Raw genomic sequence first — 13089 nt, forward strand, 5'->3', positions numbered from 1 at the left:
TTCTTCTTGTTTGAATTAATCTCACGCATTATGTTGTTTTGTTTGTAAGTTCATTTAGTTCTCCCAAAACCAAAATATCTGCTCTGTGCTTCGGACATCGGGTACAAAAATTATCTCTGTGCCATAATTAACGTTACCGATGCTTGAATTATGCCATGATGAAGAGCTACACGTGCACCCATAAATTTAGGGTTCTATCTTCTTTATATTAGTATCGAGGACAAAGAAAGCTAGTTATAAAAATGTGAAAGGGTAACGTTTGGACGATTTAGGGCTGAAGAATGTAAAGTCTTAAATTGGAAATTTGATAAAAGAAAAAATATATAATGATTGATTCTACTACTAATAATAATATTAATACATTTTGCATAAAATTTCGCACATGTTGAATTCTGCATGCAGTAACTGTAGTTGAGTTAAAGTCTATATATTGATCGTAATGGACCGCTGATTTACTTGACTTGATTGAAACCTAAATTGACGGAGAGGTTCAAACTCCAAACTCCCCGCTTATAATTTGGCATGTTGTTGATAATTTTAGGCCACCGAAAACTTGGTAGAGAATGGTCTCTATACAATTTATGGCCAAAAAGGCAGGAGAGATCTCGTAACAATGTAGTATCGATCCCCGATTTGGCAACATGAAGAGTTTGGAATCTAACAAAAGCAAAGAAGACAAACTCATGGGCTTCGTTCATTATTTCCATCACTTTATTATTGCCTAAAAGTCCATGTTTTCTGCACATGTGGTGACTAATGATTTCTCATATCCTTTGGGACAATTGACTCTTTAAAAGGCAAATCCCAGATGAAATGTATAAAAAGGAAATGGCCAACCTTGGTGGGGTTGCATCTTCATTTATGCTATCTACTTTTTAGTTAAATTTTAGAAGTTCTTTGTAAAATTTCAACTTCAATCACACTCTCTAATTTAGAAATATAAATGCTATAATATTTTTATTTTTTTGAGGGAGAGATAATTTTTTAATTTTTTTTAATTCATCATAAATAGTCCATCTCTATGGAAAAAAAGAAGAAGGCAATATTAATTAAAGGTTTAAAATATTCATTAAATAAGGTATCATTAAATTATAGAGTCATTAGGAGTCCATTCTCTCTTCTTAGATTTAAGAGCTCCTAGAAGTCTCCTTATTTTAGAAGTTGGATAGGGAATATGGTTGGAGGTGGGTTTTCTCACTTCTTATCTAAATTTTATCTAAGCAGGGTGATTTAGGGAGTCTATTGCAAATGCTCTTACGTGCATTTCATATCATATTGATCAACAACACTTGAATTTGTCATTTCATTCCTGATAATAATATTAATACTAAGGTTAAAATTTATAAAAATTAAAATTAAAATTAAGCATTGACATATTAAATCCATTTCCTAACGATGTATGTACACTATATATATCATACGTTCATGATTGGTCAAATCAATCAGTTAAGTGATATGGTGATGTGTTCATTGTCATGTCTTTGTGCCGTCTCAAGGGCTACAAAAGATCCCCTAATTTCCAACTCTATAAAAAAACCCTCTCCTTATAGTTCTACAATAATGCACAACAATAAATACCAATTAATTATAAATTTGTTTTAAAATGTCACCTGACTTGTCATCGAACTTTAATACCATTCAATTTTTCATCCATTTTTAAGGGTGTTTTAGTCTTTCAATTTTTAAAGGTATTTTAAAAATGAAAAAATCATTATAAAAATAGACTTAAATGTAAAAATGGTCCTTGTGTTTTAACATATTGGGCAATTTAAATCATGTGTTTTCAATTTGGCTAATTCGGTCATTATGTTTAGGATTGTTAGCCAATATTGCTCATTTCATTAAATTTGTTGTTAAATACACATGATAAACTAACTGCAATAGACTCCATAATTAGCTCTCTATTTTGGAGAACCAACTTTGGCTTGCTACATCTAGTCAGGAGGAAAGAGAAAGTGAGAGTCGCCAAATTGGAAGCTATGCAAGCGAGAGAGAGGGAGAACGAGAAAGAAATAGAAACATGGGAGAGAGATAGAGACATTTGGGAGGTTGGTTGGGTTGGTTTTCTACTTTTCCTTTTAATATATTTGATTTGCAAGAGAGAGAGAGAGAGAGAGAGAGAGAGAGAGAGGGAGAAAGAGAAAGAGAAAAAAAAATAAAAAAATAATTGAGATTAGCCAAAATTGAGAACATTGCTAGAGGAAACACCTTTTAAGTAGTTTGCTATAATGACTTTCTAGCTATTTTAGCTCAAATTTGGCTAAAATTTGGAGATTCTTTTGGAGATGCTATAAATGGCTAGGAATGTTTTTTGGGGGGGGGGTATGGTGGGGTAAGGGGGATAAGGAGAGAGAGAGAGAGAGAGGTGGTGGGTTGTTGGGGAGAAAGAGAAGAGAGAACAATGGTGGCTGGCTTGAGACTGGAGGTGGTGTCTTTCATTTTTTTGATTTTTAGTTTTAGGTTTTTTTGTGTTAAATTTTATATTTTATTTAATTATTTATTAAGTGAAATCTTATTTATCTATTTTAAATTGTATTCAAATAGTTATGTTTTTTAATTAATATTTAAATAGTTTTAAATTATTTTAACAGAAAATTTAACGGAAAAATTAAAATACCTTTAAATGGATGGTATTAAAGTCAGATGACAAATCATGGATTTTGAAAAATTAAGAGAAATTTTGAAAAATTAAGGTGACATTTCTCTTAATTTTTCTTTAAGGTGACAAATTGAAACTCAAATTTAAGTTCATGTGACATTTCCACAAAAATCCCATTTCAATATGATATACCCTTAATCGATCCTCATGTATCACGTAAATTTTTTTTTCCCCAAAAAATACTACAAGGATCTTCTATTACTTTGCACTAGTAGGGAAAAGACATCCGTTTCCCTTGGGGACAAATCAAAATCTGACACATATTTCGAAAGTAACTTATTGAAGAAAAAAGAAAAAGAAAAAAGAATTCTGCACATGTTGGACTGTGATTTATATAAGAGGAATGACTCTTCACGTGTGAAGAGTAAGCATTTCCGATTGAGAAATATCATTTGACTCGCCTTTCATGGTGGTGTCTCTTTAACAAACCGAACTTTTAAGTTTATCATTTTCCAAAGGAGCCGCCTCTCCCAGGTTCTTGGCATTTGTGATGAACCTAATTAAGTAGACGTCACTTTAACATGATTTCAATATGTCCCATCTATCAGAAGCTCATGACCAGGAGGGTGTATGTTTATCAACAATGTAATGAGATTTTTGTTCGTAGAAACTTATTAATTTCCATGCTACATGCATAATATTACTCAAAAGTCCAAGCTCTCGCCCCTTACCTAAATGCATTATAAATACACCCCCAAACTTGCCACTCTTTAACTAGAAGGAAAACCTAGTTCTAGCTAATAATTATTACGACACCAAAATGGCTAGAGCTCTCAAGTCTATTGCCCTCTTGTTTATTCTTCTTCTTGCTTCTCTCCTCTTAAGCTCCAAGCTTTCCCCAACAGAAGCTCGACCGCTGAAGCCATCACGCAATGGTGTCGCTGGAGAGAATGAGTTCTTCACCCAAGTGGATGGTTCAGGACCAAGTGGCCCTGGTGTTGGACACAGATCTGTGAGCGTTCAAACTAGTCTAGCAAGTGTCAAGAACTCTGGCCCTAGCCCTGGTGAAGGCCATCATTGACTAGGTCCTTTGCATTCACCAGTGGCTCTTTCCTTGACTGTTGCCTAAAAATTGTCCACCAGATGACTGCACATGTATTCGTATAAATATAATAATCTAAGTACTGTATAATTGCCTGAAATGAAAGGCATATATGCTATTATCTCTCATCTCCCATACTACTGCATATATATTATACTATACATTTATGATGTATCAGCGAATTACGTATGTATGTGTCTCTCCTAATAAGTGCATATTTTTCAAGTCGACCGTCCTCTTTGTTTTTCTAGCATCGACGCGTGTTCTAACTTGTACCAAAAGAAAAAGTGAGAAATTAAGGACATAAAGTAATAAGAAGAATACTTTTGTATTAATAATTAGTGATTAGGGCTCATACGTAAATACGCAATCTTTTTATGATTAAGATTTGCAATTAAAGTTAAAAAAATATATATATATATATTGACAAAAAAAAAAACTATACCTTTTTTCATTAGGAGTGCATTAGTGTATATAATTCCAATGCAAAAATTAAAGCATATCAGCATTCTGGACTCGAGATCACTAAAAGTTGGCCACTTTCTATCAGCAAAAGAGAGAGGAAACCTATCCTCTTTCGAACTCAAAACCCTATATCATATTGGAGAACCCAATCAAGTAACCACAATGACCCCGAAACTTATATCCAAGTTTCATTTTAGTCGTCCAATTCGTTATCGAGTCATTTTGGTCATTACGTAAGTAAAGCAGAAATCATGCAAAAAGTCATCATCTGGATAATCCATTGTGAAGCCTTACCATTTGAACAACAATCAAAGAGAGGAACAGAGAAATTTAAGTAGGTCGACTGATTGGTGGCAGACCATTAGTTGGATCAAAACACAGTCAATCTCAATTCTGTGACAAGCATGCAATGTGGGGGCCCCGAAGTACATTTGCGGGCGGCTAAAAGAAATGATCACCACACAGTTGAGCTTTTGAATTAGGCGGGTCTCCGTAATCACGAGGGTGTTCTGTGCCAATTTGACCACGTGTACCCTGTACACAGTAAAGTGATAAAACCATCTAGCAAGAAATAAGCCTAGCATCAACTTCTTCTGGTGCCACAAGCACTTCTTCTGGTGATCCTTATGAACATTAATGTTGCATCAACGTCCAATATCATCAAAACCCTACCCGGCTTTCGCGGTGACCTCCTCTTCAAACTTGAAACTGGGTTGGTATTTTTCTTCTTATAACTATTATTTTCTACTATGTTAATTACTTTACGTTAATACAAAAGATGGCAATGAATTATATAATTTATGACTTTAATTATATAAAGGTACGTGGGAGTGGGCGCCATGGATGATGTGCAGCTATTTAATTACTTCTTTGAGTCTGAAGGGAGTCCAGAGTATGATCCTTTTGTTCTTTGGCTCAATGGAGGATCTGGTTGTTCTTATTAGGAAATATCTTTGTAAATATTTGTAATATCTTTACTTGCCCAAATTAGTGTAGGTCAAATCCCACTAATATTGGATCACGTCTTCAAAGTCTTAACAGTAGGGTTGATAGAAGGCTATTGTTGTATATATGTATTGTAATATTTGTTGGTAATACAACAGAATATTCAAACATTTACTTTCTTTAGATGGTATCAGAGTTTCATCCTGGTACTTGACCCCTTCTACTTCTTAGCCACCTTCAGACACCATGTCAGATCAAACACCACCAGAAACCAGAGACAATACTTCCAAAAATTCAAGCACCAACACCAAAAATCCTGTTATGGATTCATCACATCCATATTTTGTTCATTAATCAGATCACCCCGGTCTCATGCTCGTTCCCATAAAGTTGAACGGCACCAATTACCCATTTTGGAGTAAATCCATGCTCCATGCTCTCATGGCCAAGAACAAAGTTGGCTTTGTCAACGGATCCGTTCAACCTCCTTCAGAAACTGAACAACCAACCGAATATGCTCTCTGGAATCAATGCAACAGTATGATTTTATCATGGCTTGCTCATTCGGTGGAACCCGATCTGGCCAAAGCAGTTGTTCATGCCAAGACTATCCATCAAGTGTGGCAACATTTCAAAGATCAATTCTCACAAAAGAATGCACCAACCATATATCAGATACAGAAATCCATCACCTCTCTCTCACAAAGCACCATGACGGTTTCAGACTATTACAAGAAACTCAAAGATCTCTGGGATGAATTAGAAACATATCAAACACTTCTCACATGTAACGAGATGAAAGCACACAATACATAAAAGGAAGAAGATCGGATGATGCAATTCCTTATGGGCCTCAACGACACCTACAACGGTGTTCGCGGGAATATCCTCAAAGATCTTTCTTACCATTGTGGATGACTTTACTAGGTGCACATGTATATTTTTGATGCAGCATAAATCTGAAACTCAAAACCTTCTCAAATCTTTTGTTGCTTTTGCCCACTCTCAATTCTATGCCAACATTAAAACCATTCGGGTAGACAACGGGTCTGAATTTTTCTCAATGAGGGATTTTTTTCAAAATAATGGCATTGAATATCAGCGCACTTGTGTTTACTCTCCACAACAAAATGGAGTCGTCGAACGCAAGCATCGCCACATTCTCACTGTCGCACGTGCATTACTTTTTCAGTCCATTATTTTTTGGGGTGAATGTGCCTTGACCGCTATCTATCTTATTAACCGATTACCCTCACCATTACTTCCCAGTAAATCACCTTTTGAATTGTTATACAACCGTCCCCCATCACTCGACCACTTGAAAGTCTTTGGTTGTCTCTGTTATGCAACTATTGTCCATCCTATTCATAAATTTGATCCCCGTGCCACACGTTGTGTCTTTGTTGGATATCCTACTGGCCAAAAGGGTTACAAACTCTACAACTTGGAGACAAACACATTCTTTGTAAGCCGTGATGTCCGATTCTGTGAAAATACCTTCCTTTTCTCTCAATTTTTGGCCTCCCTTACCCCACCTGCTCCTCAGCCCTACCTTTCCTCTGATTTTCTTAACAGCTGGACCCCACCAATTGATCTGCCCAACCCACTAGCCAATCCGCCCAACCCTCCAACCAACCCACCACAAGTGCCTAACCACTCTATCCTCTCTGACGCACATGACGAGCTTGACAGCCCCACCTCTCCCATCCCACCTTTGACCCCATCCGTCGACCTCGCCCCTCAACATACAGATAATCCTATTCCTCTCATTCCCCCTCCTCAGTAGTGTACTGGCTCTAAACATCCTCCGGCATGGCATACAGACTACCACATGTCCAACCACGTCAATCACTCAACCTCAACGCCTCGTTCTGCATCAGGTACTCGGTATCCCCTTTCCCGCTTCCTTACCAACTCTCGTTTATCCTCTGCCCATTGTGCTTTTCTTGCTAACATTACAGGTCACACAGAACCCACATCCTATGCTCAGGCTATTCTTGATCCACATTTGTGCCAAGCAATGGCTGCAGAACTAGAGGCTTTACAGCACAATAACACTTGGAGTTTGGTTCCGCTGCCTGTTGGTCATAAACTGATCGGCTGCAAATGGGTCTAGAAAATCAAATACAAGTCCGACGGCACCATTGAGCGCTACAAGGCTCGGCTTGTTGCTAAAGGCTACACTCAAATTGAAGGCATCGATTATCAGGAGACTTTCTCTCCTATAGCCAAACTCACTACCCTCCGTTGTCTTCTTACTGTTCTGCTGCCCGCCATTGGTTCATTCACCAATTAGACGTTCAAAATGCTTTTCTCCATGGCGATTTACATGAGGTGGTATACATGGAGCCTCCTTCTGGTCTTCACCGACAGGGGGAGAACGTTGTATGTCGGCTCAACAAGTCTCTCTATGGTCTCAAACAGGCTTCCAGAAACTGGTTTTCCACCTTTTCAGATACCATTCAAAAGGCTGGTTATCAACAATCTAAAGCTGATTATTCTCTTTTTACCAAGGCTGAAGGCACTTCATTTACTGCAGTTCTTATCTATGTTGATGACATACTTCTCACAGGAAATAATCTTCAAGAAATGGAACGTCTCAAAAAGTTCCTTCTCAATCGCTTCCGCATCAAAGATCTTGGAGATTTGAAATATTTTCTGGGCATTGAATTCTCTCGTTCCAAGAAAGGTATTTTCATGTCTCAAAGAAAGTACGCACTTGATATTTTGCAGGATTCAGGACTTTTAGGCGCACGCCCAGACAAGTTCCCAATGGAACATAATTTGAAACTCACTCCCACAAATGAAGAATTACTGAATGATCCAACCAATTACAGGAGACTGGTTGGCCAATTGATCTACCTTACTGTCACAAGGCCTGATATAGTCTATCCTGTTAGAACACTAAGTCAATTCATGCATCAGCCTCGCAGACCTCATTGGGATGCTGCCATACGGGTCCTTAAATACCTCAAGGGGGACTCCAGGTCAGGGTTTGTTATTTTCTGCCACCAACAATCTTACATTAAAAGCTTTTTGTGATTCAGACTGGGGAGGTTGTCGTGCGACAAGGAGATCAGTTACAGGATACTGTGTTTTTCTTGGCAATTCACTCATCTCATGGAAATCCAAGAAACAAACCAATGTTTCAAGATCATCAGCAGAAGCTGAATATCGAGCTATGGCCAACACATGTTTGGAGCTGACTTGGTTACGCTTTATACTACAGGATTTAAAAGCCCCACATATAGCTCCTGCACCATTGTTTTGTGATAATCAGTCAGCTTTGTATATTGCCGCTAATCCTGTTTTCCATGAGTGTACAAAGCACATCGAAATTGATTGTCACATAGTTCGAGAAAAACTACAAGCTGGAATAATTAGTCCTTCGTATGTACCTACACACTTTCAATTGGCAGATATTTTTACGAAGGCCTTGGGAAAGGATCAATTTGTGACATTGCGCGACAAGTTGGGAATTCATGATATTCACTCTCCAACTTGAGGGGGAGTATTAGGAAATATCTTTGTACATATTTGTGATATCTTTACTTGCCCAAATTAGTGTAGGTCAAATCCCACTAATATTGGATCACGTCTTCAAAGCCTTAACAGTAGGGTTGATAGAAGGCTATTGCTGTATATATGTATTGTAATATTTGACATTGATAGTACAACAAAATATTCAACCATTTACTTTCTTTAGAGTTCTACCTTCTCTGGCTTTGTATATGAAAATTTAGGTACCTTATTATATTTTCTACTGTCTGCATCTTTCAGAAGATATTGTTCTATTTTGGAATTTTATGACCTTGGTAACAGACACCAGAAAATCTTTTTAAAATAAAGGCAAATATTAAACAATAAAACAGCAAAAATAAAAGGTATGTCAAGGAGGTGAGATTTGCAGTGTGAAGAAAGCTATGGAAAGGATGTGCTCTGTTTTCTCTAAAAAAAAATTTGGGTGTATTCTTCTGGAGGTCAAAGAACACAAGCACAAACAACATAGCAACTAACCTGGCCCAACCCAGAATAGGGAAGGCGGACCATCAAAAGCAGTACTTCCCAAGTTAAAAGCAAGCCCAAATGTGGCAAGAGCATGTGGCAATTATATATTCTCGTTGTTGTTTGATGAGTGTTATGTTTTTTTTAGTATGTTGTGTTTGTTATTTTTGCCAAATTTAGGAAGGGTAGAGGGTTTTTCTTACACACACTGTCAAGGTGTCATGGGGTCATGGGGATTCGAACTTGAGACCATTGGTTTGCAAGTCAAGTTTCTTTTCCACTGGGATAGACCCCGTTGGCATTTATTGTATATATTTCATTAATATAATTATTTTATAATTCTATAGTTTTTAATGTACATTTAGTTGCAATCTGGCACAAATATTGTGTTCAAACTTTACTTATTGGAATTAGCCTCACCATTTAATCCATACATTGTTGCAGGTCCACTATCCTTTGACTACTTAAATTCCATTGGCAATAAGCCAAAATTAAAGTTGAATCCATGAAAGGTGGGAGACTTCAGTTGCCTTCTAGGTGTTTGTGTTTATGTCTTGTATGTGATCAATAGAAACCTTTATGTTTTTAAGGTTTTGTTAACATTGAGAAGAACAATCTACAACTTTCAGCAGGTTGCCAACATAATATTTGTAGATGAACCTGTGGGCACTGGATTCTCATATGCAAAATCTTGGGAAGGATATAGCAATATCAGCGACACATTATCAGCTGTACAAACATATGAATTTCTTAGAAAGGTGAGGATACAATTACCTACAAGGATTCTTCTAGCTAAGGTTTAGTTCATGCTCAACATTAATTCTAGTGATTAAGAATGGCTTCGGAAATCAACATGATTGGCTGTTCGAATTTAAAACACTCTTCTTGCGTCTAGCTTAGCTACATTGTTGTTTACACTGTTGTGGTGCAGTGGCTTATGGATCATCCCAAGTTCTAGAATAATCCACTTTATATTGCTGGAGATTCTTATTCAGGCATAACTCTTCCTATTGTCGTTCAGGAAATATCTGATGGTAAGTTGGTAGCCCTCTTAAATTTGACCTTTTGTCAGCTTCAGCTACTAAGAATTGAGAGAAGGGTCAATCATGCAACCTTTAGTTCAGTCTCAAATGCAAATATATAGCAGATGTATCATGTACACACAAGGGAAAGTTAGTTTCTTAGTTGTGGATCATAAGGTATTGATTTGGGTTTATTTTATATATTTTTATGTAGGTAATCGAGATGAACATTTGCCGCCAATGAATCTCAAAGTACATTTTCTGCCACTAGAATTTGAATAATTTATATCGTGTTGTAGTTAATAAATTCCTGATCATAAATATCTTGGCTGCAGGGATATGTGATTGGCAATCCAGTGACAGATACTTAAATAGATAGGAATTACAGAGTGCTATCTGCTTATCTAAAAGCATTTTGAGGAACTGTACCAGGTGAAATACTTACTGATTTTGTTGCTTCTTGTCGGTTTCATTAAAGTAGAGATTGGATTCTGGTTCTTCAAATCATTCTGAACTATTCTGACATAAATCTGCTGGAAAAAATGTAAACCTTGAGTTATGTATGTAGTGATTTTTAAATGTGGATGTGATTTTTATATTTTGCAAGTCAATGAAAAGAAACTGCAAGGGAGAATACGTGAATGTAGATCTAAACAACACGTTATGTGTGGATGATCTTGAAGTTTTCAACAAGGTGAGTGGGTTTGGTTTCTGCAAGTAATTTTAAGTAATGTGGAATCAAAATACTGACTTTACATTTCAATCGGCAGTGTATTGAAGACATACACCTTGAACAGATATTGGAACCTGTCTGTTCTGTATCATCGCCAAAATCAGCGGGGTCAAAGTGGTTTGCAGAAGATCTTGTTAACAAGGATTCAGCAAATCTTCTCCTTTCTTTTCCTCAACTTCGTAGGCCATGGTGTCGGGTTAGTCTCTCTACACGGGCCCCCACACACACACAATGGATAGTAATAACTTATCTGCCTTGTTTTAATGTAGAGTTACAATTATCTCTTCTCTTATATTTGGGCAAATGACGGAACTGTTCAAGATGCTCTTCATATTCGGGAGGTAATCAATAGTTCATTTTTTAACAATATTCTTCAGGTTTTCCTGACAGACATATCACAGTACTATAATTTTGCTTATCTTAAATGACAATCAGGGAAGCATTAAGGAATGGGAGAGATGCAATAAGACCTTACAAGACTTATATATATCTGATGTTTCCTCTAGTCTTGTCTATCATGAGAATCTCATAAAACAAGGCTATAGAGTTCTGATTTACAGGTACTATATGCTTATAATTCTGTCCAGTGTTTTTGGTTTTAGTCAAACATAAAGACTCAAGCAGAAAGCCTTATTTGTCACCAAATGGAGGGAAAATTCAATTACCGGAACTCATACAATCTAATCATTCTCACAATATCATTTCTGAACACAAAGCTTGTCTATTAACAGTGGTGATCATGACATGAATATTCCATATGTGTCTACTATGGGTTGGATTGAATCTCTGAACTTGACTGTCGACAGTCATTGGAAGCCATGGTTCCTCCACGGACAGGTTGCAGGGTTGGTATCTTCTATCTCATCTTCTTTCTTACTTTGTATTGAGTTTAGTCAGAAAATCAGATTACAACCATCTCATAGTTGTGCCTTTTTTGTTCGCTTTAGATACAGAGTGCTGTACTCAGATAAAAAGTACCAGTTGACATATACAACTATAAAGGCAAGAAGCCAAGAACCATCATGGACTTCAAATATTTTTCATACTAAAATTTGCTTGAGCAAAAGCTGAGACTAAATTTTCTGATTTTTCAGGGAGCCGGCCACACAGCTCCAGAGTACAAGCCTGAAGAATGTCTTGCTATGATAAATAGGTGGTTAGCATACTACCCTCTTTAGTCACTAATTATTAATTGCAACTTGGTGATCTTTCACCTATTAACTAGCTTAGCTATTAAGGTCTGCAATATTTGTGATGTTGCAGCTGATAGTGCTTTGGTAAATAAATTTGTAAGAATATTGTCACTTAAATGTCAATGTTATTTTGATGTTGGAATTCATGTGTAAGATGTGCATGTTCTCGAGTATATATCATCGTAGACGATATAAAATTCATCCTATCATTTAGTCTATGCATCTAGAATTCATGCATTTTTCTGCGTTTCGCTTCATCTGGACCCTTACACTATACTTAAAATATAACATATCAAAATTCGAATAAATTTTAGTTTTAATTTTTTCCGAAACTAACGTTAGCCCTGTTATCTGTCACTGTCTCTCTCTCCCCTTTCTATCCTCCCTCTCTTCGGCTCTACCAATTCCCCCTTCCCAGGAATTTCTACTACTCTCCCAATTAGCCCTGTTAGCCCTGTTAACATATCATTTCTACTGCTTGGTTTGTGTCTATGGTCTGTTTCCTCATCTGGGAAATCTGGAAATCGCGCTGCAAGTTTATCTTTGAAGGTAGGAATCTAAATCCCATTACGGTCCTAAATGTGGCAACTGAGGCAGCTCTAGAATTCCGAGCCATCTCTCTTATTCCTGCAGCCAGCGAAACCAAGACCTAAATGTGGCAACTGAGGCAGCTCTAGAATTCCGAGCCATCTCTCTTGTTCCTGCAGCCAGCGAAACCAAGACCTCCACAGGGAAAATGTTGGCTGGACACCTCCCATCTCTGGGTTTATTAAGATTAATTTCGATGGGGCTTGGCAGGCTTCAAACTGCATGGCTGGGTTAGGTGTTACAAGAAGAGATGATATGAGAAAATTGTGTGGTGGTGGGCTAGCCGAAAAGAAAATCTGCCCGTAAGCTTTGTGTGCTGAAGCTGAAGCTGCCCTTAAAGGAGTGAAAATGGCTGAGGCATTTGGCTACCGAAAAGTAATCTTCGAATCCGATTCTCGCATTTTGGTACATACCATCAAAGGGAACTCAAACTGCAG

At 37.2% G+C, this 13089-nt stretch overlaps 1 pseudogene; it reads left to right on the forward strand.

The window, feature by feature from the left end:
• Positions 1-3419: 3419 nt before the first annotated feature.
• Positions 3420-12049, forward strand: LOC117638518 (annotated as a pseudogene).
• Positions 12050-13089: the final 1040 nt, after the last annotated feature.

This window comes from Prunus dulcis, chromosome 8, assembly GCF_902201215.1.
Source record: "Prunus dulcis chromosome 8, ALMONDv2, whole genome shotgun sequence".
Lineage (NCBI taxonomy): Eukaryota > Viridiplantae > Streptophyta > Magnoliopsida > Rosales > Rosaceae > Prunus > Prunus dulcis.